General features: G+C 59.7%; 1 protein-coding gene across 4 annotated transcripts in view; it reads left to right on the top strand.

The window, feature by feature from the left end:
• The window catches only part of ZMIZ1 (zinc finger MIZ-type containing 1), a 212,546-nt gene that overhangs the window by 50,243 nt on the left and 136,234 nt on the right, over positions 1-26,069 (top strand). For 3 of the 4 annotated variants that reach the window (XM_084904660.1, XM_084904659.1, XM_084904657.1), the window contains exon 3: positions 14,808-14,896. The exons of the other annotated variant lie outside the window; for it this stretch is intronic. The gene's annotated coding sequence lies outside the window, so the exon portion shown is untranslated. The remainder of the gene's footprint in view (positions 1-14,807; positions 14,897-26,069) is intronic. 4 annotated transcript variants of the gene reach the window in all.

The raw sequence follows: 26,069 nt of genomic DNA, 5'->3' as shown, positions 1-26,069 counted from the left end.
CTGCCTGAGGCGGAGCACTCCCTGTGAGCAGGATGGGGCTGCTGTCCTGGCAGACCCTCTGCGCACGTCTCGAGCCTCGGTCCTGCTGCAGACCCGTCTTGGGGTCTTGGACAAGTCGCTGCCTCTCTCTGAGCAGTTGTTCACTGAACTGTAAACCAGAGGGCTGGGACAGGGGAGGGGTCACCAACTACAATGATCGCAGGGTCCCAACAGCTCAGTGAAGCTTAGGAGACTCCCACCATGCAGACGAGGAAGCTCAAAGCACAGAGAGGTTAAGAAACGTACTCAGGGTCACAGAGCTATTGGTGCAGCTGGGATTCAGCCCAACTACACCTGGTATCATTATATGTTCCCCCCCACCACACACACACACTATATCAAACTGGTACCTACCCAAGTTTGCTGGGCAATCCATTCACTTCACAGCCACAGTGTGCTATGCCAGACACTGGCATCCAAAAGTAAATGTGCATCCGAGAAACTGGGGGAACACAGCCCCAGGCTCAGGCAAAGGTCAGTCTCCAGAGTAGAGCCTGCTAGGTGGATGCCATCAGTGGATCCTCTCAGATCTTCCCTGATGCTGGAGGAGGCAGGCAGGGGGACTGCCTGGAGGAGGGGGCTGGATCCCTATACAGTGGAGTGGTGGTGAAGCGTTTTCCTGGGGTCTCCGCACAAAAGGGGGCTTTAGAGCAGCAGCAGCTCCTCTGTGAAGGCTGGGAGGAGGGAGCTGGACTCTGCCCAAGAGCTGGGCCTCATGGCTCACCCAGAGACTGTGGAGGAGCAGGCCTGGGGGCTTGTCTACTCTAGCTGCCCGGGCCTGTGGCTCTGCCAGACCCTTTCCAGCACCCTGCCTCTCTGGGGTCTCTCCGGAACCAGAGGCTGGAGCTTTTTATCAGAGGAAAAGCCAGTCTTCTAAAATGCTGAAATCTGAAGCTGCCCAGGGTAGAGCCAGGTGCCACCCTCCATTGCCACTGTCTGTGCCCCTGTCTGATACAGGCCTGACCTCAGACTAGGGCTGGGGTTGGAAGGGAGACATGGATGAATCTGTTCAGTGGTGTAATGGGGACAGAGAGGCCAGAATCCAGCTCAAGGTCATGCAGCAGCATCACAGCAGGTGCAGGAGGTGAGCAGGCCAAGCAGGAGGCATCTCTCCCAGGGCTGGGTCCCTCCCCTGGCTCCCACAGAGTCCAAGGGGCTCCTTGTGGATGGTATGTGTTCACCTGTGTAGGAGTGTGTGGCTGTATGTGGACATGAGGGACCCCTTACCTTGGCCACCCGAGGGGCTTTACAAGGACAAGTTGGATTGGGAGGGCTGGCAAACTACATCTCGAAGGGGTATTTTGGTGTTCCTCACGGCAGTGCTTCCCTCCAGCTGGCGTTTGCTCACCAGACTCACACTGAGCTCTGGAGTTTGGGGACAGCCACGCCCCTGCCCTGGGTCCCAGGTCCAAAGCCTCTGTGACCTTGCAGGGAGGGAGCAGACACTGGGTGCGGCTGCAAGGGCGGCATCTTTATTTGAATCGTCACATCCTGGCCGCCTTCGGGAGTCTTCAGAAATTATATGGCTAGCCGAGACTGGTTTGGCTCAGTGGATAGAGCGTAGGCCTGAAGACTGAAAGGTCCCAGGTTCAATTCCAGTCAAGGGCATGTACCGTGGTTGCGGGCACATCCCCAGGAGGAGGTGTGCAAGAGGCAGCTGATCGATGTCTCTCTCTCTCATCTGTTTCTAACTCTCTATCCCTCTCCTTTCTTCTCTGTAAAAAAAATCAATAAAATACATTAAAAAAAGAAAAAGAAGAAGAAATTATCTGGCCCAAACCCTTCGAGCCTCAGATGGGGAAACTGAGGTTCAGAGAGAGGAGAGTGCTCCCCAGGGCCTCCCAGCGTGGCGCTCCCAGGCTTTCCGCTGACCTCACTGCTCCCCCAATGCAGAGAATGCATGGTGAGCGTAGCTGCTGTAGGGCGAGACCTGCAGCGAAGTGACCTAGCCTTGGGGCACGGGGCACCCACTGTTTGCTGGAAGGCAAGGCTGACCCCAGAGGGGCTGGGACCTGCGCAGGCCTGAGAGTGATGCAGGGCTTAGTTTGTCCTGGTGTTATTCCACCTCCTGTCATCGCAGCCTCCTGCTGAGCCCTCGGCCATTAGGGTTTCTCCTCCCATCTGTTTACCCTGAGAGACAAAGGGCCTGGGGGTTGCAGGCCGGAGGCCACGCCAGAGAGAATGCTCTACTCAAGGGGGTGAGGGAGGAAAGTGGACTTGGGAAAGAGGGCCATCCGCATTCCTGGTCAGTCCCCTTCCCCGAGCCCAGCGGGGGGCGGCAGCCTGCAGCCTAGAAGGCGCTGGACCTTTGGTGGCAGCAGGGACGAGTGTCTAGGTGGTTTGAGTGACAAGAGGGCAGGGCGGGCTTCTGGAGTAGCTGGGCCCTGAAGAATGAACTAGACTTTAAACTGAAAACGTTCCACACAAAGGGACCATCTGAGCCAAGGCCCAGCGGCAGGCATACTTGGGGCAAATCAGTGGGGCTGAAGCTGGGCAGTGGAGGAATGATCCTGGAGACGCCCCCTAGAGGCCAGATGACAGAAGGAGGAGGAAGTATTCTGTACTTTGCTTCTGATTTGCTGAATGTCCCTGAGCCGATCACTCTCCCACTCCAGTGCCTCAGTTTCCCTTGGTTCTCCCCAGGGCTTCAGGCACCTGGGAGCCACAGCAAGGCAGTGCTTCGGTGGAAGGTCAGCCATCGGGGAGGGTTTAGCAGGTACCAAGGCTTTTTTCCTCCCGCCCGAGTTGGACAGCTGGCCAGGACATTGCTGCTAGACCCAGGGCCTCTCTGGCTGGGAGAGTGGACCTCACACTGGGGAGGTCTGCCAGCAGTCTCCCCAATACAGATAAAGGGACTATCGGCACCCTGGGGCATACCCACCTATGATCTAGGAAACTTAGTGCTGAGGCTTCCCCTCTCCTTCCTGCTTCTGGGGAAGAGAGGGGGTGGGTGGCCCTCCCCAAGGCTGTGGGTGGGCTTAGCCCCCAACAGAGAGGAGGCCACCCTTTGAGGCCTTCTTTCTGTGTCAGGCTTGTGATCTGCTGTGGGCCCTGAGGTGCGGGCCCTCCCGTGGCTCTGGGCTCAGCCCAGGTTGTATTTGCACAGCCTCTTGGTCACTCTCTCCTGTCAGGAGAGTGGCAGCCACAGGCTCTTGGGTTCCTGGGCCCCGGGATTGCTCAAATCCTCCGGCAGTCAGCTCAGGCCAGTCCCCTGGGGACCAGCCGGGTCCCACTTGGGAAGCCCGGACCTCTTCTCTGGAATAATACTGCCACCTCACCCCAGCAGGGAGGGCCAGCCGCCCTCAGGCTGAGCTTCCTCCTGACCCCAGCTCCTGTGATGACCCTCGTAGTATCCGGTGGGCTTAGCAGGGGCCCATTTTCCAGAGGAGGGAAGTAGAGTCCGAGGAGACCCATGGGACTGGCCCAGAGCCATGCATCAAGCCCAGGACTCCAGGCCCTGGGTCCAGCTCCTTCTGAGACCGAGCCAATATTTCTTGCTCAGACCCCCAGGGGGGGCGGGGGGGGGCGCGGGAAGCCTGACAAGAGGAGGTGGAGGAAGAGCTTTAGGGGGCTGAGAAGCTGGAGGCAGAGGGCCAGGCCACTGGCTCTGCCCCTCGGCTCCAGCCACGTTAATTCACTGGGTCTTCCAGTGGCAGTGACATTTACCTTGGGGGGGGGGGGCAGGACGGGGAGGACCTCCTCCCGCTTGAATCAGCTGCTAAAAATAACTGGGGCCCCTGTCCAGCCAGTGCCTGCTGGCCTCGGCCACCTTTTTCCTGGGTGCTGGAAGCGGGCTGCTTTTGAGCATGTAGTTCCTGTGCCAGGGACTTCCTAGGAGTTGGGACAGCAGTGGCATTGCGTGCTCAACTCCTGAGACTGAAGAGGGATCCGTGCAAGGCCCACCTGCTCCCCAGGCTCCTGCCTGAATGCTGGCACTCATCCTCTTTTCTCTCTGGGTGGCAGTACCCTGCCGGGCTGGACACCCCCCTCCCCCAGGGCGTTTGAAACCCCCCCCCCTTCCTTGAACAGCTGGAGTTTTCCTGGTTACATGGGCTCTAAGGGGAGGGGAGACGGTGGCTCACACCCTCAGAGGTATCAGCACTCACCTTGTCCTGTACCATGCCCCACACGGATGTGTCGCCGTGGCCCCTGGCATCATCTTGTCACACCAGCTGCCCGGAGGAGCCCAGATTGGGGGCTCGATACGTTTAAATCCCGCTGTGCGATCTGAGCCTCCGAATCCTCATCTCTGAGGGAGCAGCTTGACCTTGGCTTATTGCAGGAGAGAAATGAGGTCATGTGCAGACACGGCCAGACCTGAAGAGCTGGCCCACGGGGCTGGCTGCTGCACTCCGGGCCGGGCCCCTGCTGGGGCTTGCCTCTCTCTTGCTGGGTCAATAGACCCTGAAAACCCAATACATTAGGTTGATGTGTTTGGACCAGGAGGGGAAGGCCCTGCACCTCCAGAGTGGCCTGCGCCCCTCCCTCCCTGTGTTTGTCCTGTTCTTGCCCAGGGTCAGTGTGACCGGCACTGTGTTGACATTGGCCTCCATGCCCCTGGCTGTGGGGTTAGCCCAGGGGAAATGGAGATAGTTTTCTGAGCTTGCCCACTCTGAGAACTGGGGCCGGTGGGTCAGCCCCTCCACACCTCAGTTTCCCCACCTGAAAGTGGGATAATCAATGGCCCTTACCCAGAAGCATTGTGAGATTAATTTAGGAGCATACACACTGTGCTTGGAAGGGGGTCTTGCACGGGGTGAGCACTTGGGGTGTGCTAGCCGGTCCTGTAGCAGCAACAGTAGCAGTCGGCGGCAGGAACCGTGGCCACCTGCCGCTTGTTGACTGTATGAGTGTCAGATGCTAAGCCCTTTCCATACATTATTTAATCTTCGTGGCAGCCCTATGCAAGGCCCTCCTATAAGCTCCATGTTCCAGATGAGGGAGCCGAGGCACAGAGAGGGCACCCCGTCTGGAAGTGGCACAACTAAAAACCTGTCTCAGAGCCCTGCCAGGGTGGCCAGCTGCCTGGGTTTGCCTGGGACCATCCCGGTCTTAGAGCTGAAAGTTCCGCATCCTGGAGACCTCTCTCTGTTCCGGGCCCACCGGAGGGACTAAGCCCGCTGAGCCGGCCCTGTGCTTGGCTGCAGGGCTGGCTGCTGCATTCTGGGCTGGGCCCCCTCCCGCACCTCAGAGATCCCTCTTCCAGCCCCATCACCCTCGCCGGCTGGAGGGCCTGGGTCGTGTCCAGGGCGTCCTGGGCTGCGCCTCACCAGTCCTCCGTCTCACCACGTGCACCCAGAGCTTGGGCACCTCTGCTCCCTGCTTTCTGGAGATGCTGGCAAGTCCCTTAAAGGAGAGGAGGCGGAGGGAGCCCCGCCCCCAGCCCTGGCGGGCCTGCCAGAGAGGCTGCACCGGCCCTTCCGGTGCATTGATGGAGAGCGCTGCTGACAAAGGAGAAAGGTCAGCAGGGGGTCAGAGCGGACCTGGTGGCGGCCTGCTGGTATCCGTGCCCTCCCCCACCCCAGGGGCAGGGCTTCCTGGGGGAGGGGCCCCGTGCTGCTTGGGGTCCTGGTCAATCCACATTGGCTCACACAGGCAGACCTGGGGTCAGGGAAGCGGCTGGGGAGATGCCTGAGTCGCCCTTGACACTTCTGCCTCCCTTCCCCCGCACCTGACAGTTGGTCTGACACCTTCACCATCTGTGGTTGTGTGCCCCTTAGCGCCCACATCCTCTCCTGGCATTCAGGTATCACCATCTTCTTGCCTCTCAAAGACTGAACCCTGCCCAGCCCTCCACTGCCCCCCATGGCTTCCTTCTGTCATCAGGAATAAGGCACAAGCTCTGGGGCCGGCACTAAGACCCTCTTAGCTCAGTCCTTCCTCAGGCTGCAGGCTGCAGGCTGCCGCCCCCACCCTCAGACAAGGTCTGAGCTTCCCTGGCCCTCTCTCTGTGCCTGGAAGTCTTCTCTCCAGACATGCCTTCCCACGGCCTAGCCCATCGCTCTTCTCCCCAGAGGCAGTGGGGCAGATGGGAGAAGTCACCTGTGAGGTTTCAGTGTACGTACCCTGAGTGCCCACCCAGCTTGTCCTGTGTGCCAGCCTCACCTAGGCTGGAGGCCAGCCTGATGCATGGACCACTCCATGCCATTCCTCAGACTCCGCCTTGAACTGTCCGGTGCATCTCCTGCCCCAGCTCCTGGAAGGGAGGGCGGGAGCCATCTGCCTCCCCAGCTCACAGGAGGCCAAGCCCCCATCAGGGCAGGATGTCAGTGGTGAGTGCACAGGCTCTGGGGTCTCATCCCAGCTGCATCCCTTCCTAGCTGTGCGACCTCAGGCAGTCACATACGTCTCTGAGCCTTGGTGGTGGTTTGTGAAATGTGGGTAACAATAGTCTGTCGGCCGCAGGATGGGAGATCCATGAAATGACACATGTTACGTGTCCCCAGGGTCCTGGAACACTGGAGGGTTAATAAAGTGAGCTCTCATCATCATCGTCATCATCATCATCATCATCGTCATTTATCAGCGCAGGCAGGTCCCATGTCCAAGAAGTGAGGGCCCCCCTGTACATGGGTGTCCCCTGGTTATTGGGACCCTCCACTTCTGCCCCCCACTGTCCGTCTTCGTCCTTCGTCCAGTCCCAGCACTCCTCCCCCACATTTCCTAAAACCCCGGGAGGACCAGCCCTCCGGGCCTCCTGGTGTCACCCGCCTTATCCCCCGGATGCCTTTGGGTCTGGGGCCAGGATTTATTATCGGTTTCTCAAGAATAGTAGGTGCCTACGGAGAGTTGGGTTGAACCGATGTTCACCAAGCCCACGTCACTTCCGAGAACAGCACAGCAATGGCCAGCCGGGCCGGTGGGCTCCTCCGAAGGCCATTGAGGGGCATTTCTGAAGCCGGACCTGAGCCACCTCACACGGTCCCAGCTCGTGTCCACCCTGGCCTCCTGGATTCAGGAGCTTGGGGGCGGTGGGTTAGGGGCAGCGCTGGGGTTGGGCCTCTGGAGGAAGGTGTTTCAGGGCTGCTTCCTCTCAGGGCCTCTGAGCTGTCACTCCTCGTTTTGTCTGACCCGGCCCTTTCCCCACCCCCACGGTTCTCTGTTAAATTGTGTTATTATATTTAAACAAATCAATTCCGTTGCAGAGCTTTTCCTGTCCTAATGATGAGTTTGCAGCACAGATGCCATTGATTTCTCACAGCCCTGCAAACCAGTTGATGAATAGCAGCGGCTTGTCTTTGGAGGGGCACTTAGAGCAGTCCTGCAGGGCCCCTCACCCACCCGTGCACGGTCCCCGTCACCCCCACACCACCCCACACTACTCCATGGTACTGCCGCCTGCAGGGGCGAGGCTGGGTGACCCAGGGAGGCCGCAGCGGTGGAATGTCCTCGCAAGGGCCTGCCCTTGTGCTGGTGAAACAGTCACAGTGCAGATTTTTATTGATTTTGGCCGAAGGCAGGAGCACAACTTACAGGGCAGAGAAGTGGTGCCGTGTGATCTTTGTCCTCCTTACAAGTTCAGAGCGCGGCCCTGAGAGTGACAGCGGCTCTCACTCTAGGCCTTGGCGGGGCTGCCAGTCACCGCTCTCTTAAAGGGGCGGCTCCGGAGGTCAGAGAGACTCCGTTCGGGGAGCGGGAACGTCCCTCTGTGAAGTCCTTGGGAACCTCTGCCATCAAAGTCAAGGCTAAACCGCCAGGCAGGGCTTTGCCTTTCAGATCCCTGCCAGGAGTCAGGGCCTGTGCGGGCTTTCTGAGGGCCCGAGGGCTTGGGTGGGCAGGGGTTTTTGTTCCCAGTTTAGAGCCAAGGGCAGTCACGGGATGGGGAAAGGGCTGCTGGTGCCGAGACCAGCCTGGAGGTTCTGAGCGAGGCCTTTGTGCTCCCATCTGCCCCACAGGGAAGCTCCTCTTCCTACCGGACTTTCTCCCACCCCTTCCCCACCCCTGAGCTTTCTGTCTGCGGAGCCCAGACGGCCCTGTGGGTCACTGAGCAGGGGTCGCAGCTCCGTGCCTGCAACAGGCCAGGCGACCTGTGAACAGGGCTGGGGCAAGGCAGGAGGGCTTGGCCGGGACTGGCACACTGGAACGTGCCCGCCTCACCTAGACCCGTAAAAGCCACAGGGTTTTAAGAAACTGTACTAAGGGACAGGACTGCGGGGTTGAATTGGCCTCTGTCTCTGAGGAATTCTAATCCAGGCCTTTGTTTTAGAGACAAGAATGTGTGGCCTGGCGTTGGGAGTGGCTCTTCAAGGTCACACCACTTGGCCATGGTGGAGCAGGGGTTTGAGCCGGAAAGGGGTGGGGGCAGCTCTCAGGGAGTGCTGCTCCCCTCCCCCAGCAGCCAGGGCTGGGGGCAGGGCAGAGCAGGGCTGAGGGCTCTGTTCTAGGGGAGATAGGCCCCTCCCTCAGGAGGCCCTGTGGCCCAGCACACTCCCCCCCGCTTCCCTTTGCCCCCGGTGCAGTGACCCTCCCCCACAGACAAACCTCCTGTCCCTGCTAATCAGGTTAGCCTCCTTCTCCGTGCCTGCTCTGCTGAGCTGTACCAGCTGCCTCTAATGGCCTGCCGACCTGGCCTCTCCTGGCTCTGCGCGTGGGGGAGGGGAAGCAGGCAGAGCTGTGTGTGGGAAGGGTGCTCCATCCCCTCCCTCCGTTCAGACCTTCCCATGCCTTCAAGGGTCAAGTCCAAACCCTTAGCTTGGCATCCAGGACCCATCACAGCGAGACCCTGCTTGTTCCTCCAGCCTCCATACCCTGGTGCTCTTTGCTACAGTCTCAGGATGCTATTTGCTACCTCCCAGCCTTTGTTCTTAGGTTCTTTGGCGACCTCCCACCTCCGAAAACTTCTACACGTCCTTCAAAACCCAACTCCTGGGCTGCCTCCTCTCAGGACTTCTGCCCATATGCTCCCACTGGGTGCTCCACTGGGTCTGGAACTTAACCATTAATAATACTGTTGGGTGCTTTGCTCCCAGACCTGGATCCCCTTGAGTTCCTGGAGGAAAGGGAGAACATTTTAGAAGAATATGCAACGGGATACAGCGTAGGGAAGTGCTCAGTGGATGGGGCCAGGGAAGAAGAGAGGAATGGGGACGCAGGCGAGGGAAAGAGAAAGACAGGAGTGCATGGAACAGCTGCTCCCAGCCCCTCCGCTCCACTCCAGCCTGCTTCCTGCCAGGGAGGTCATTCTCCCCGACACATGTGGGGCCTGAAATAGACACACACGGGGCCTTAGTGGGGCGCAGTCTCAGGCCAAGGTTGAGCAGCCCGCCCCCCCCCCCCCCCCCCATTCCTTGGGCACTGCCGCTCCCTCTCCTCCCTCCCGGGGCCCTGCCCCGCAGCTCAGACCCCGCCCCCAGCAGGGCCCAGGCCTCTTCGCTCTGTTCCTGCTAACTTTGTTTTATAAATAAACTATATAAATAGGTTCCTCTGATGCCTCGGGAGCCTGCCGCCAGCGCTTAAGGATCGGGGCACTGCTGTAGGCATAATTGTACTACCGAATCCATCAGCTGCCTAATTACCATTCATTTTGCATTTATTTCTGCTAATTAAAAAGAGAGAAACTCCTAACAACTTTTACGTAAATACTATATTTGTTCTATGTTAAGATGGGATGCTAATTTGCTGGTAATTAGCTGATTATCTAATTTTATAGCTATCACACAGGACGCCCCGTCTCCCCTTCTCACCCCAGACACCACTCGAGACCTCCCTCCGATCAGGTGTTCGAGGAGAAGGTCAAGGGAGGTCCAGGGGAGTCTGTGTGAGGCTCGGGGATCACCGGAAGCAGGGCCTGTTGTCCGGGTACCGGGGGGCGGGGGGGGTGCGGTCAGACTGACAGAACTGGGAGGAGCCTTTGGTTCACGCACTGCTTCTGTACAGATGTAGACACTGAGGCTCAGGGGGGCCCAGCACCCCCAGGAAGGCAGTGGCAGAGACAGACCCCTGGCCACGTGTTTGGGTGACCCCTCCAGCGCTCACCCTACTGTGTGGAGCACACCGTCAGGAGGAATCTGCAGGGCGACAGCTTTATCTGCAGCTACAGAAATGTCTGGGCCCAACTCCAGCCTGAGTGAGGGGAAGGGGCAGCCTGGTCAAAGCCCATGGCCAAACCAAACCCTCACTCCCCAGCCGCCCCAGCCTGGGCCTGTGCACGGTGGACGTTAGCACGTACGCAAGGCTTTGGATTCCAGATCTTAGCACTTTGTATTTTCATGTGAATTAGAAAAACACACACACACACACACACACACACACACACACACCATAATTTTACAGACTATATTGCCTTGGTTCACTAAAAAGAAAGTGGTTGGTTCGAAATGATTTCAATAACAGTATGTAAATAATTGAGGTGGAACACAGGATGTGGCTTACAGGATCTAGTAACTGAAGCTGGGGACACCCTCGGGGAGGGTCTGAGAGCATCTGGTCAGGAGAGCAGGTGGAGGAGGCCAGGGGCAGCAGAGAGACCCCCAGGCAGCTTTGGCCAGTCCCTGGCCTGGTCTGCGGGCCAACACTGCCCCGTCCCCTCCCCAGGATGACAGGCCCCCGGGGTCATGCCCTCCTCTCGTTGGTCCTGCAAGCAGCAGGAACCAGCCCACCACAGAGAAATCACTGGCTTCCAGAGTCCGTGTAAATGGGGCTCTGTTTCGGGGAAGCCAGGAAGTAGGACTGCTGTGCCTCACCCCTGTGACCAGGGGCAGATGAGTGACTTTTCGGGGACTCCCTGGCTGGCCCAGCTCCCCAGGCATTGGTGGGTGAGTCCCTGGCTGGCCCTTTTCTCTCTTTCTCCTGAGCAGTCGTTAACAGCAGTCTTAGACACAAAGGGAAAATGGTTTTGACTAGGCCAGGTGTCACCTGGGCGGCCAGAGCGGTCAGGGCCAGGGTCGGTCGGCATGGCCTGATGGAAACCCCAGAGGTCAGGCTGTGCTTTCTGGAACCCCGGCTCCTCCTCTGTAAGTTGGAGACTGTCATGCTTTCCTTCCAGAGTTGCTGGGAGGGGCCTCGGAGCCACGGGCAGAGCGCCCCGGAGAGGAGCGCTCAGTGCAGCTGGTGGTGAGCCGGGTGACCTGCCCAGGGCCCCCCTCGGCCACCCACCCGCCCGCCGCCACTGTGTCTGTGCGAGGTGACCCCGCTGCCGCCAGCGATCTCCCGCTCATCTGCCCTTTTATCGCCCTGCACACAATCAGGGGAAGCCGGGAAGGCCACGGGGGCTGGGCAGATGGAAAACAATGAGAGAAAACAAAGGCTCTGCTCCGAGGAGGCCAAAAGGCAGGCTGCCTTCTCCCTGTGCTGCCTGGCCAGCCTGGCCCACCAGTGCCTGGCCTTGGCCACCCCCAGGCTGCCGGGGACCTGCCCCACCCCCGCGGAGACTAGCCTCAGACCTCACAGGGTGCCACCACTCGCTGGGTGACCCCTTGGCCAGTCACTTCTCCTAGCCACCCTTTTTCTGTTGGTAAGTGAGAGTTGGACCGCATGCTGCAGGACCTTCAGCAAACCCGCCCCCTATCCCTCCTCCTACCCCTACCCCCCGGGCAGGGGTTCCGTTGAGCCTGTTGAATCCATCTCTAGGACACCCCCAGCCTCAGAACGTCAAGGTGGTGCCCACTTCTGACCCTAGAGAGGACCCCAGCCTGCCCTGTGCTAAGCAGAGCAAGCAGGAGGCCATGAAATCAGCAGGACTTAGCCCACCACAGAGAAATCATTGGCTTTCAAGATCTGGGTATCTCGGTGCAGGTCTGTAAGCATCTGTGTGGAACGGAGGAATGGCTTAATCAGAGGGGGCTTACCCCGCGTCGGCCCTTGGTGGCTGCTGCTGGAGCCTTGAGAGATGGACACTCTCCCGGCCCTCCAGAGCAGCAGCGGCGAGGAGTGGTCACCGGTTCCTAATAGCTCCGGGCAAGGCCCGGCTCTCTGGCCATGCTGTGTGACCTTGGGCCGCTTTCTAAGCCTTTCTGTGTCTGTCGTCTCATCTGTTAAAGTGGGTTTGGTACCTACCTTGTAGGTTGTGGTTAGATTGAGTTAATTCACATACAGTATGTTGAACACTACCAGATAAAGGTCCATAATGTGAGGTGCCGGCCGCTCTTGTCATCAGTTCCAGCTCTCTCGTTGGTGAGGGGTGGGCATTCTGGGTCATCATGGAGCTGCAGCAGCCACGCCGCTCCCCCGCACTGCGTGGCCAGGGTGGGCGTTCTCCTGGCAGCTGCGGAGGGTGCCAGGTGGAAGGGCGGGCTGCTGGGAGGCGCGTTTCTGGGTAAGCATTTCCGGTGGCGGGTGAAAGGGGCCAGGATTCCCGAGGCTCTGGGAATTTGTCATCATTTACTTTCTCGCTCTAAACATTCCGTTGTGATTGTATGTCTGTTTCTAAAGAGAGCCTCCAGAGCAGTGTAAGCTTCAGGTCCTGCCCACCTGGACCTGCTCATTTCCGGCACCGTTATTATATTGTCAGGGCGGGCGCTGGCCTGACCACTTTCGGCCCCAGCAGGAGGAGGGCCTGGGCCTGGGAGCCGGAGGGACCAGCCTCTCTCCCCATAGACAGCCTGCCTCCGAGCTCCCCAGACACAGCCTGCAGCCCAGGCTGAGGATGCCAGAGGGGGCAGGCGAAGGGAATGGGACCTCAGGGAAGATCTCCTGGAGGAGCCCCCAGGTGTGCAGTGGTCCCTGCCCCTGCGCTGTAGGCGGGGGCCCTGTCCCCTCCCCCTCCCTGCTCCCCGTGTTGTATGTGCCCCGTGGGCAGGCTCGGGGGCCGATGGGGAGCAGGTTGCTGAGTTGGAACGGTTGCCCCTGAGGCTGCCACCAGGCTGGCTGGCTGTGTGCCGAGTCCGGGTGTAGTGCCCGGGTTGGCCCCTGCCCTCAGAGCTCTTGCAGTAGCTGAAGGGGTGGGAGAGGAGGCGGTATTAGGCCCCTTCGCCTTGCACCTCAGAGAGAGGAGCCAAGAGAGCCCAGAGGTCTGAGGGCTGGGCCCCTGGAAAGGGCGGGCCCTTGGCTGGGAGGCCCTGGAGGAGCAGTGCCTTGGGCCTGGCGCCTCCACTGGCAGCAGGGCCTCTTGTCCCTGGCTCTGACAGGGACATTTATAACTCACAGCTGTGTCGTCCTGGCCCAACTGACTGTGGTAAACCGATCTGGCTTCAGGAAGTCTAGTCCTGAGGCCACTCCCTACCTCGACCCCACACTCTCTTTCACCTCCTGATACCACATCCTGTTCTCCGCAGAGGGGCCCAGCCGGGGTCTCCAGCCGTGGGCAGAGCGGGAGGAGTCAGAGAAGTTCAGCGAGGCCTGAGACTCTTGAGGTGGGGCCTCTGGGGCCACTAGGACCTCCCCTCGAAGGCACCCCCAGGGGACCCAGGCACATGGGGAGCCAGAGGCCACCCCAGGAGCCCCCAGGAGCTCAGGGCAGGAGCTCAGACGATGGAGCCCAGGACCGCGTTCTGTGCTTCCGAATCTAACCAGAGAGGGGATTAGACTTCCAGCCCCTGCTGACCAGCTCAAAGGATGGGGCGAGTCCAAAGGATGGGGCGGAGGGGAGCCAGAGGCCTCAGGGCACCTGGGAGAGATGGCATCTCGGACCCTCGGCAGCCCTGCCTGGCCTGGCGTCCTGCGCTGGGTCGTCCCCTCCGGGGGCCAGATCACTCACAAGGCCTGGTGCCCAGTCCACGCGGGGTAAAGGGTCTTGCCCAGCGGTGGGGAGAAAGGACAGCGTCAAACACGACATGCTCGCTGGCTCAGCCCCTCCCCTCCCGTGGCCTTATTTGCTAACTAATCCTGGGGTCCTGTCAACCAAGCACCCCTCCTGTGCCTCTCTCCTCCCCCACAGAAGAGGGTCCATAAACAATAGCGAGTCTGCCAGAGCCTGGCCTTCGGAACTCCGGGAAAAACCTGTGAAAAGTTTCTAGAATTAGTGCCCGAGAGAGCGTGTATTTTTGTTTCCTTAGTTAAATATTTATTAAGGTGTATTAGAAATATATACCTAGCATATCAAACCAGCTATTTCGCAGATACGATTGCTTTGGAGGAAAAAAAAAAAAAAAAAAAGTGAGTTGAAGTAAAAAGATAAACATTAAGTCATCGCTCCGATAGGACCCAGCAAGGACCCAGAGTCACAAAGGCCTGAGGTTCGGGGAACGCACAATGAGGACTGGCCAGGGCTCTTCTCTGTGTTAACCTCTGGCTCGGAGCTTCCTGCCGGCTGCGAGCACACCATGTGGCCCTGCGGGAGGGGGAGACGGGCTGCCAGCCGGTCCTGTGGGGAGGTGCGCGCACATAAAATGGCTCCGAGTGTGGCCAGAGGTCTGGTGAGCGATTCATAATGAGGAAGGAATTCAGGCAGGGGTCACAGCGTGGCTCTGGAAGTGGCTGCCGGCCGTGTGAGATAATTCCCCGGAGCCAGGCAGGCCCCGCGAGGGAGCACTGCGGAGCTCTCAGGCCGCTAAAAATACCCGCACTCCTCCGGGCCCCTGCCCGGCGCACAGGGGGGCACACGGGGGGCCGCACAGGGAGCCACACGGGGGGGCCACGGCTCTCTGCGTTTCTCACCAGGAAGAAAGAGGCAGCACAAAGGCCCTGAGCCCCGAAAAAAGCCAAACAGATATATTGAACACATTTTAAAGGCTCCTGCTCAGAGGCATTGGCTTGGCGTGTGCAGCCGGGGAGCTGCTTACGTGGCCCAAGAGGCACCCCGAGCACCAGCGATGGGAGCAGAGGTGGGAGGCCCCGGGCGGCTGTCTTTGTCCCCAGCTGCTCACACGTGTCCGTCTCTCTTGTGTCCCCAGGACGAGGAGGAGGCCGTTGGCGTCAGGCCGATGCTGCGAGGGGTGTGAAGAGAGCCGAGGTCCATCACTCCACTGCCAGACCTAGAAAGGTAACACCGGATCCCTGGCAACCTGGTGCCCAGGCCGCTGCACCGTCTCCTGAGGCCTGGCCAGGGGCGAGGTGGCCAGTCTTTCCCGCAGCCTCTCCTGACCCAGGCTGCAGGCTTCTCGCATCTCCTTGTGTGTCCAGCACAAAGTGCTGCGGGGCTCCAGTTTGTCCTTCTCTAAAATGGGTCCCCTAATTCTTGAGAACTCTGAATCAGGGGTCCCGGCTCTGGGGGGAGTACATGGAGGCCCCGAGGTCAGCAGGGCCATGCAGGGCTTGGGAAGGGGGTTCCTAACGCAGACTTGGCTGAGAGGCATCTCACTGGAGCCGTGGCTGTGGTAGTATTTAAGCTCCAAAGGGATTTTTCCGCGTAAGAATCATTACCGGTATTTTTAGACCACAAGACCTAGGCACAGGGAGGTGAACGGGCTTGCCAAGGGTTCGCAGCCAGCTCTGACCCCACCGGAGCAGCTCCACGGCATCCCGTTTGCCATTCAGCTTCTATACTTTGACCGCACCACACTGGTCTGGCCTGCCCTCCCCAGAGAACTAACCGCCAGTCTTACCTGTATGCCTGCGGTGGACCTGTCCATCCACCCACCGCCTGTCCACTCGCCCAGCCATCTAGCTCTCTCTCCATCCTCCCATCCAGCCTTCCTTCCCTTTACTCCTTCATCTGTCCACCTGCTCATCTACTCATCCACCCACTCTTCTACCCATCCGTTTACTCATTAATTCACTCACCGCTTACACCAGACCGGCGCACGCTGAGGGCTGGTTTTTGAAGGCAATCGGATCCAGCCCTGCCCTGAAAAAGTGCAGTCAGCGATGGAGGGGCCACCTGGTCCCAGAGCCAGACCCACTGCCATAAGCTCAGTGCGCAAGGCCTGCGTACTGTCTGCCTGCACGGGGAGGGGCCGGGCGCCAGCTCTGCAGGCGGGCATTCGGGGAAGGCTTCCCAGGGGAAGAGGCACTGTCCACTTATTCACACCCAATGTTTCCTGGGAAAGTCTCTGAACTGGGAAAAACCGACAAAATTCCCTTTCCTCACGGCACTTCCATTCTCATGAGCAGAAATGGACAATAAATACTCCGAACGCGGTATATAACATGTCCGGCGATGCTAAATTTCAAGAAGGGAAGTTAACTTAATAAAGTCACCGCGTTTGCAGGTGAGGTAAAGTGATCTTGGACAAAGGATGGTCAAGGGAGGCCTCTGACTGGGTGGCTTTAGAACAGAGACCTGTACCCAAGGAGGCAGGGACTGGGGTGCACTTGGGGTGCTCAAGGAAGTGGCAGAAAAGTCACGAGGCTGGAGTGAAGTCAGGGGGTGGGGAGAAGGAGAAGGCAGAGAGAGCCTGGGGACCCCCTCATCTAGACGGGCAAGAGGGGAGCCCGGGCATGGCTGAGAGGCTGCTGGCCACATCTAGGCAGGGTGGCAGCGGTAGGGGGAGAGGTGGGTGGGAAGCCATTGAAGTCCGAATATAATTTAACCATCTTGCGGCCGGTGGATTTGAGGTAGAGGGGGAGAGAAAAGGGGGAGAGTCGAGGAAGGCTAAGGGTGTGAGACGGGAGCCCTGGCAGAGCAGAGACTCAGCCAGGGCCGACGGCAGGGAGGCTGAAGGAAGCGGGGAGCTGTGTTTAGACAAGTTACGTTGCTTTGATGATGGCTTTGAGACTTCCAAGTGCAAGGCAGTTGGATGGATGGGTCTGGGAGGCAGCATGCATCCCGACGGGCGAGACATATGTGGTAGCTGTTGTGCATGGATACTGTTGTGGGAGAGAGTGGAGCTAGAGCAGACCACAGCCTGAGTCCATGTCACTGTCACCAGCACCCAGACCCTAGAGGGAGGGGAGGAGCGGGGTGGGCAGGAAGCAGACCGAGAAGGTGCAGTCAGGGAGGGAGGAGAACCGAGACAACAGGCTCTTTATGGATGGGGAAGATTTTGTTGGCAAAGAGGGAACAGCATTACCGAAGGCTCAGAGGCCTCAATAAAATGAGCCATGTGTGGAGAGAGGTGGTAGAGAGGGAGAAGGGACCAGAGCAGCTTCCTCACCAGGCCACACATGGGCCCAGGCTGGGCTGTGGGCTTGCCCATGTGCGGGACCCTCCCTGTCACTCTGGCGGGCATTCCTTGGGCTCAGCCGAACCTCTTGCCCTGAGGTCTGCATACTTTGCGCTTTCTTTTAAGAAGCTTCCCCTCCCTCTCCTGACCTCCTCTCTCCCCTCTGGGGCTCTTGGGCCCCTGAGACCTCCCCTTGCCTGGAGTGTTTGTCTGAAAACACTGGCTGTAGAGGTGGCTGCCTGCAGGGGGAAGGGCTCCCAGCACCTCCCTATTGAATCCCTAAGCGCTGTCTGGATCCTTGATCTTAAAAGAAACGGTAGAAACTTCTTCGTGGACTGTGAGTGCTGTCAGAGCTGCCTGCTGATGCTCAGCAGTGAGAGCAGCCGAGGGAGCGCTCTGCCTTGTTGGGCAGGTGTGTGCGTTAGGGGTCGGGGGTCAGGGGTCGGGGGTCAGGGGTCGGGGGAAGGCGTCCGTCCTGTGTGTCTGCTGTGTTTCTCACTTCGCACTCAGCTCTCATGGAAGGAGGGGCCCGGCTTGTTCATGGCGCCTGTGGGAGGCCCCTCTTCCTGAACCAGCCTTGAGGATAGGATGGGCAGGTGCTCCAGGTGGGATGAGGGCGGGGGGAGCATGCACACCACACCGCCTGGGGTTTGGGTGTTTGCAGGGGCACGGACCAGCCTGACTGCCAGAGGCTGATGGGACTGGGGTGTCGGGGAGGCTTGGAGATTTCACACTGAGACTAGGAGGGAGCCCCCCAGGGTCTTTGGGACCCCTGAGTCCCTCGGGGATATCTGCCTCTGGCCGCTTCGGGGACTGGTGGGGGTGCTGAGGGAAGCTGCTCGGATGATGCGGGCTGCCTGGCAGGCTGCCCTGGTAATCTCATTAGTGTGCCCCGAGGAGGGGACAAGTGATCCTGTGCCTTAGACTCACTTTTCTTTAAGCCTGTCCCCACCGATATCTCCCTAACCCCCTCCCAGCCTGTGTGACGCTTGGGCACGAGTGGACTTATCCCCATTGAGCAGATGGGTAAATCAGGGCCAGAGAAGATGAAGCTTGCATGATGCCAGAGCTAGTTAGTGGTGGGGTGGAGCTGCCACCTCCAGGCTCTTCTACAATATCTGGCCCTGCAGGCATCTTCACCGAAACCAGCTCTCCTGCTTCCTCCTTTTGTAGACGAGGAAGCAGAGGGCCAGAGAAGGCAAGACACTAGGCCATGGCCACACAGCACCTCAAAGGCAGAACCTACACCAGAATCTGATCTGTGACCACCCACCCCACCCACCCGACCTGGACCCCACCCGCTTCCACTCGGAGCACCCACTGTCTTCTGTCCCCCACCCCCTGGCCTTTGGCGTCTGCTCAGATTGAAGGCACCGAGTTCCTCATCAGAAGGCTCCGTTGTGCCTATTGTTTAAATATAGATTACTAATGAAATGCCTTTTCATTGCCTTCCCCGTGAATAGTTTCCGTGTAAAGTTAATTTGCAGTGTTATGTAAATTCTGTTTAACTTCAATCAAGTTTCTAATTATGTTTTTACCGCAGTAATTCCCATTTGATTTGTCATCTCCTGTTAGGTATTTAATGTTCGGTGGGCGGCTGTGCTTTCTCTCTGTCTCTCCCTTCACCAGCCCTCTCCTGCCCTGACCTCCCTCTGCCTGTCTTCCTCCTTCGCTCCTGCTCGCTCCATCCTCTGGCCCTTCCCTGTGGGTCACTTCCCCTCTCCTCTCCTCTCCTCTCCTCTCCTCTCCTCTCCTCTCCTCTCCTTCCTTCCTTCCTTCCTTCCTTCCTTCCTTCCTTCCTTCCTTCCTTCCTCCCTCCCTCCCTCCCCCTCCACCCTCCCTCCCTCCCGCTCTATTTCCCAGTGCTGTTTCTCCCATCTTCTCTCTCTGTTTCTCTCACTCTTTCTCTCTCACTCTTGCTGTTCTTCCATTTCTGATTTTTCTCCACTATCTCACCCCATCCTAGTGCATTCTCTCTCTCTCTCTCTCTCTCTCTCTCTCTCTCTCTCTCTCTCTCTCTCTCTCTCTCTCTCTGTCTCTCCCCCTCCCTCCTTCTCTTCCTCCCTCCCTCCCTCCTGGTTTGTACCCCACGTTCTCCCCTTCCCCACATTTTCTTCTCTTTTATGTCTCCACCTCTTCCTCTTCCATCCTAGCGCCCTTCACAAAGCCACATGCCAGGCTGCTCCGAGTGGCGGGACAGGCGGCGGAGGAGGTGGGGCTGGCTGGGTGTCGTCCCTGGAGAATGAGGGCCTGGCCCTGGTACCTGCTTAGAGCTCTGTGCCCAGTCCTGTCCAGGCACCAGCCTCTGGCATTCCGGGAACTGGTAGGACACGAACACCAGAGCTGGACTCTCTGGGTGCAGCTCCTGATTCACCCCTTACCCACCGTGGCTGTCGGGGTGCTGGTCCCCGTCTGTAAATGGGGTGACAACATGACCGCCGCATAGGGCTGTGGTGAGACCATAATGGGACAGCACAGGAGAGAGGCTTGGTTCTTATTGGGAACTCGGCCATGCCCCTCACTTCCTCCTGCCCGGCCCAAGGCGCCTCTGCAGCGCGGCTGCCAGGGTCGGGGTCTAGCCGGAGGCCAGGGGGGATGGAAGCCATTCGGATGCCCTCCCCCTCCCCGCACAGAGCTGGTGCGTGGTCCGCCTGGAACAGTCTCAGCCCTGCCTGCCAGGAGAGGGGGGTTCCTTCTCCTTTCAGGGGCTCGGCTCAGGGTGTGATGACAGTCTGCCAGTCTGTGGGGGCATCTGAGGCATAGACCCACCCACCCCCCCAAAAAAAAAAAAAAAAGCTAGAGCAGCCCTCAAGACCCTGGTCTAGGAAACCGTAGCCAGTCACATGGCCAGACCTTTCCCAAACAGCAGCCAAAGGCAGCCGTGCTCTGCCAGGTGGACTGGAAGCTCCCTTCTCCACCTTTCTCATTCCCTGGACGCCCCCCCTTCTCCCCTGGGGATGGGCTATGAAGTCCAACTGCCAAACCGCTGCTCCGGGTGCGAGGCCTTGGCAGGCCTGTCTCTGTCTCCCTCGGAGGTGAACCTCTGCTCCGCTCCTGCCCCACATCCAAGTTCTGGGCTCTGGATTCTTCCTGCCGAGAGCCGCTGGGCCACCACGGTTTCCCAGCAGGCATCTGCCCTCTGGGTGGGGAGGGCGGAAGGAAAACACCAGACCGAGGGTCAGGAGGCATGTGTCCTTCCCTCCTCCCCCTTCTCCCCGCAGTCCCCCCTCCCCCATTCCCATCCAGCATGTCCGTGGCGCGTCCAGGAAGCAGAAAACAAGTGTTTGGAGAAGGCATTCTTCTGGGTGAGGAAAGGCAGGCCGATCACTTGTCCTTCAGAGACAAGAAACCCGAGCCGGCCCAGTCCCTGCCCTGCTGGGCCACAAAACCAACCACCTGACCTGCAGCGAGTGTGCGTGCGTGCGTGTGCGTGTGTGTGTGTGTGTGTGTGTGTGTGTGTGTGTGTGGTCTAGGAAACAGCCGGTCACGTGGCCACTTTCCCTGTTTGTTTAAGTAAGCAGTTCAGGCTGGCTGTAACCAGGCAGCTGAGACATGGAGCCAGGGGAGGGGGCCCCACAGGCCTGGGCGACATGAAGATGGCGGGGACGGAGGGCAGCCCTGAGCCGGGCATGCAGTTCCTGGGCCTCTGGATTCGGTGTGAGGAGGCCTGGCCTGGAAATGGCCCTGCTCTGATCCCCTGCTCTCCCTGGCCCTCCCCACCTCCACCTGTCAAGAGAAGGTACTGGACTTCCTCACTACAGAGAACGCTCACGGCCCTGAAACAGAGGGCAGGCACTCTCTGTCCACGGGGAGCTCAAAGAGGCAGAGCCCTGGCAGAGAGGGCCACATGTGGGCATGGCCACTGTCTGTCGTGTCCCCCGGAGTGGCTGCTGAGCCCTGACCTCTCGGCAGCAAAGCCCACGTCAGGCCTTCCCTCATGTGTCCACCAAGCCTCTGCTCACGTCAACAGTTGGAGCACCTACTGTGTGCCAGGGCCTGTGCTGGGCTGGCGCTTAGGGTTGTCAGAATCCCATCCCCCTGACATGCTTTCCTCCTGTCTGAGGGGCAGGACCTGGTCTTAGACAGATGGCCCACCACTGGAATTCTAGGAGGTGAACCCCGGAGCTGGGTAGGGGTGGCAGGCAAGGGGGAGAGAAGTCACTGAGACCCTTGTAGGCTGAGCAGCTGGGGCTCAGGTCCCAGGATCCCCTTCCTCCAGAGCGGTATGAGCTGGAGCCCAGCTTCCCAAACAGATAACAGCAGAGCGCAGAGCCTTCTGGGGCCTCCTCAACCCCCTGGGAGCAGAGCCTCAGGAGAAATGGCAGGTGTCCTTCTGCCTTTCTCCAGGTTTGCCCAGCCTGTGTGGTGTGGCTTCACTGTAAGGGCACAGTACCCCTCGGGCCTGGTGGAGGAGGGCTTTCAAAAATGACCCTGCCCTCCGCCCAGTGTTGGGGGAGCAGTGATCCGAATGCTCGGGACAGGCGGGGGGGCTGATCCTGCACAGCTGTGTCTGAAGTTGTGCGTTACTAGGAAAACACCCCAGTGGTACTTCTGCCAAGGCCTCCTGCTAGAAAACACATCGCTGGAGGTCGAGGTCAGAGGTCAGAGGCCACCGAGCAGGCCAGGGCGACCTGCCCCCTCCCGCTCCAGAAAACTTTGGCACCTCCGAGGAGGCTCCACGGGGCCCTCCCTGCCTCCCAGGCTGGGTGGGACCTATGGGACAGGAAGCCAGGGCGGGCCTGGAGGATGGGACTCGGGGTGAACTGGGTCTGAGCCAGGGATGAGGCGAAACCCAATGCTGGCCTGGCCCCAGGGCCACAGCCACACAGGTCACTGTGCCTCAGTGAGTGGCCACCGCCCCCACAACAGGAAACCCTGCCCAGGCACCCCCCCGTCCCACCCCGTGTTCCCAAGGGTGGCGCTGCTACTATTTCCCGTGGGAGCTGCTGCCAGGAATCGTGCCCTCTTGAGAGAGGAAGCGGGACCTCAGCTCTGGGCTGCCCTGCCCCTGACCTGTTCTGACCCCCTCCCGCTGGTGGAAGCGCTGGGCCCACACCCATTCCTCACCCCACACATGCTGTGACTTATCTTCTCCCAGACAGCCAGGCACCTTATGGGCCTGGAGAGAGAAGCTCTAAGTGGGGCTAGGCCTGGGAGCCCAGGGAACAGGGCTTGGGGTCTAGGATCTCCCACCTTCTCGCTGGTCCCTTGAGCAAGTCACTCAACCCCTTGGGGCTCATCTGTGGAAAGAAAGGCCCGAGAAAGGAGCTCTGCCCAACTGTGAGCACCCTGTGGGTAAAGGGTTGGGGTGGGGTGAATTTTGTAACCTTTAAGGACAACCAGGCTGGGATTAACTGCCCAGACTCCTGTCACCATCCAGCCAAGGGCACTTTGTCCATGTGACCCCCAAGCAGGGAGAGAGACATGGGTGCTGCCGGTGTCTCCGTGGCAGCAGGGTGATGCTGGCATGGCTCCTCTCTGGGTCATTCCATCGCTGACAACACAGGGGCAAAGCTGGGTACCTCTGCCCAGGAAGGAGCCCTCCTTTTTCCCCTCCTCCGGAGCCAGAGGTGGGGCGTGGGAGACCCCTCTGCTGCCATTGGGCATGGGGGCCAGATTAGCAGGCCTGTGGCTGGGGCTGCAGAGAGCAGTGGGAAGGGACAGCTCTGCCACCCTCCTCCTCCCTCCAGTAGGTGCTCTGAGGCCTTGGTTTTCCTTTGGATGTGGTGTTGAGCCTAAGGTGCAGGGAGGAACAGGCCAAACGCTAACACAGCGCCCCATGGAGGGGCTGCTCTCATACTTTCCTTACAGAAGTTCATGGTCATCACAGCGACTCCAGGAGGTCACTCCTGTTGCCCACAGAGTAGGAAACTGAGACCCAGAGAGGTGAATCGACCTGCTCAGGATGGTTATACTGGGCTTTGCACTAGGCAGCTGGCCCCAGCGTCGGTGCCCTTGGCCCCCACAACTGTGCAGCATGTCTGACCCATGACACCTCCCCCTGGGCAGCCCCAGCCCAAACCCAGCTTAGTGTCAGCTGGGGCTGGAGCCCAGGGTCAGCTGTTTTCTCAATGGGGCCGAAGGGAGAGTCAGGACACCCAGGTGAGTAGACCCAAGTCGCCATGACTTTGGATGGTTAACACAGACTCGGCGCCACCCTGAGCTCGTGGGCCAGCCGAAAGCTTGTCAGCGACAGAGACACCCTAGGTCCCAGCAACCCAAGTTCCTCCCTGTGGGTGGTGACAGCTCAGCCTCAGTCTGCCTCTGCCTTTCAGTGTCAGAAGGATCTGTGAGGAGCCCTGGAGACCTGGGAACAGGCTCTGGACCCCTGTGGCCCCTGGTGGATGTGAATTTCTTTCCCAGGGTGTCAGTCCACACGGGCTAGGGCATTCCAGGCCTCGGGTACAGAGGTCGAGACACAGATGTCGTGTAGGGGAAGGTTATAGGGCCTTGAACATGAGGCTGAAGAGTTAGAGCTGAACCTCGTAGACAGTAGGAGCCATGGAAGGTTCTTGGATGGAGGGGGAATGCAGTCTCAGGGAGGGGAACTGGTGGTGGGAAAGCCTGGCATGCTCATCCAGATGTGGGGAATCACGTGGCTATGGATGTCGGCCCAGGTGGGTGTCAGTGCCAGCTGGGCACGGCAGGCCTCAGCTTTCCTCCTGTAGTCCCGAGGTCCACAGGGCAGGAGCTGGCGCAGGCTGGGAGAATGCGGTCCTGCAGGGAGGGGCAGGGGTCAGCACTGGGGCCGCTTCCTCTGCGTGTCCCAGAGTTGTCCTCCCCCGCCCCCAGCTCGGGATAGTCTGAGTTTCCCACCCAGCCCTGGGTGGGGCCCCACTGCTTCTTCCTCCCTCTGTGGCTTTCTGGTCCGAAATGGGAGGTGACTGGTGGCTGCAGTGGGCTGCGGGGTGGAAGGCAGGGTGGGGACATTGGCGGTGGGTGGGGTCACAGGATGGGTGGCTGTGAGTCAGGAATGGCTGGGCCTGTGTGTCATCTGGCTGCATGCTGTTCTAGCTCCCCTGCGCCTGTCTGCCTCGGCTCTCCCACCCACATTGGCACTGCGGGCGGCTGGCGGCAGGGAGGGTGCACTGAGGCTGTGAGCTGAAAGCCCACGATGGAGAAGTCAGGGTCTGAGCTTCAGATCGCAGGCTCCCCCTCCCCCACGTGCAGGGAGGCCTTGGGCGTGTCCCCTCCCTCTTGTTTCTCCATTGTAGAGTAAGTTTCTCCATGGCAGAGTGAGGGTGGGGCTGGCCAGGGGTTCTCAGCCCCTGCAACATGGGAGCCAGAGCAGCTTAGAAAGACAGCCCACCCAGACCAATGAAATCAGATCTTGGAGGCGGGGCCTGCAGCCCTGGGGGAAACCTCTGTCTGCAGCCTCTGAGGGTCTGCTCTCCAGGACACACTGGACAGCGTGTGGATCCTGGAGCCCAGGGCCGGCACTCACTCAGCTCCACCACTTTCTAACACTGCGCAGGTGACTTCTGTCTCACAGCCTCTGTGACATGGGAATGGCATGACTTTTTTAGAACTGCTGCGGAGACTAAGTGGGTTTGCTATGTAAACAGTGTCTGTAGAGCCGGACCTGATACGGACGTGGTAAGCACCGTGCAAGTGTTAACCTCTGTGTTCTCTGATCTGCATCTGTTTCACACCACACTTCCCACCACTGCTCATTCGCTCACCCAGCAAACGTTCTGGCGGCTCATTCCTGCAAGCCCTGTGCTGGGGGCTGGGGGCAACAGGCCAAAGTCCATCATGGGACTAGCAAACAGGCTGACAGTCCCCGGGAGTGATGGACAGGTGTGAGGGGAGGTCCCCCGAGAATCTCACTGAGTTCCCGGGCTGAGGGAGTCCCTCTTTCTGAGAGAAGGCAGAGGAAAACCTGAGAAGGGAGAAGAAAGGGGCACCCTCTGCTGGTCCTGCAGGCTTGGCTGGGAAGCACCTGGGGGTCCCTGGTGCCTCCTGGTGGGAGCCCTGGGTCACCTCTGACTGGGCTGGGCCCTGGGGCTGCTGGGAAGGTAAGAGCAGCCAAGGCCGGCAGTGTGCGGAACAGAACAGGGAACCTCCTGGGAAGCCCGTCGCCGGGTTGGGCCACGTCCTCCGTCTGCTAGAGTCCTTTCAGCAACCCCGAGATTAAGCAGGCATTATTCCTTCCACCCTGCAGACAGAGTGAGGGAGGCTTCCGGGGGAGGGAGCTTGCCCTGGTCAGGGAGGGTGAGGGCCCAGGTCAGGACTGGAGCCGTCCTCTGTGCGTGCAGGATCCAGGGGGCTAGTTGAGCTTCCCTGGGTGACTACATGGCGGCGCACCTTGGACAGGTGGCAGAGTGCAGTATGAGGATTATCACCTACAGTCCCCGGCCTTCCCAGCGGCTCCCCTGCAGCCGGCACGGGGCTGCCCCTGGGGGAGAGCTGGCTTTCCTAGAGGCAGGAAGAGCCCCCGGGACCTGGCTCCTCCCGGGCCAGGGGTTGGCCCCGCACTTGACCCAGTTAGACCTTCTCTCTCCCCGCTGCACCACGGAGTAAACTGAGGCAGGGGAGGCTCAGAGACTTGGCTAAGGCCACATGGCTGGCAAGCGGCAGAACCAGGATCTTGTTCAGGCCTGGGTGGCTTAGTGCTGCGCTCAGACCCACCACTTCCCGCTAGCAAGAACAGGACCTTCCTTTGTCCAGCGTCTGTAAGCCAGGCCCCTGGCCATCGCTGCAGACTGGCCTGGCCCACGTGTGGCCAGAATCCCAGAGGGATGCCTGTTTGGAGAGGGTGGACGCCAGGAGACCGACCGTGGCCCGGGAATGGGGTCATTGGGACACTTGGTGATAGGCGGTTTGCATGGGCCATGGGGAGCGCCTGTGCCCTTCAGCCTCTCCATGGTCCCGCCTGCCTCCTCGAGTGGCAGGAGCACAGGGCCGGGTCTATGCTGCCCCACGGAGCTGAGGACGAGGGTGCTGCCCAGCCCTGTGCCAGTCAAGGGTGTGACCTCAGCTCAGCTAATCCTCCAGCCAGCGTGGCCCCAGATGAGGACACAGGCCTGGAGGGACAGTCCAGCCCCCAACACCAGGCTGCCCTGGGCCTATCCCTGACTTCCGCAGACTCACGTCCCCTCTGTAAGGTGG

The sequence above is a fragment of the Pipistrellus hanaki genome (assembly GCF_964339955.1).
Source record: "Pipistrellus hanaki genome assembly, chromosome: 14".
Taxonomy (NCBI): domain Eukaryota; kingdom Metazoa; phylum Chordata; class Mammalia; order Chiroptera; family Vespertilionidae; genus Pipistrellus; species Pipistrellus hanaki.
This window is presented reverse-complemented; position numbering and strand designations above follow the sequence as displayed.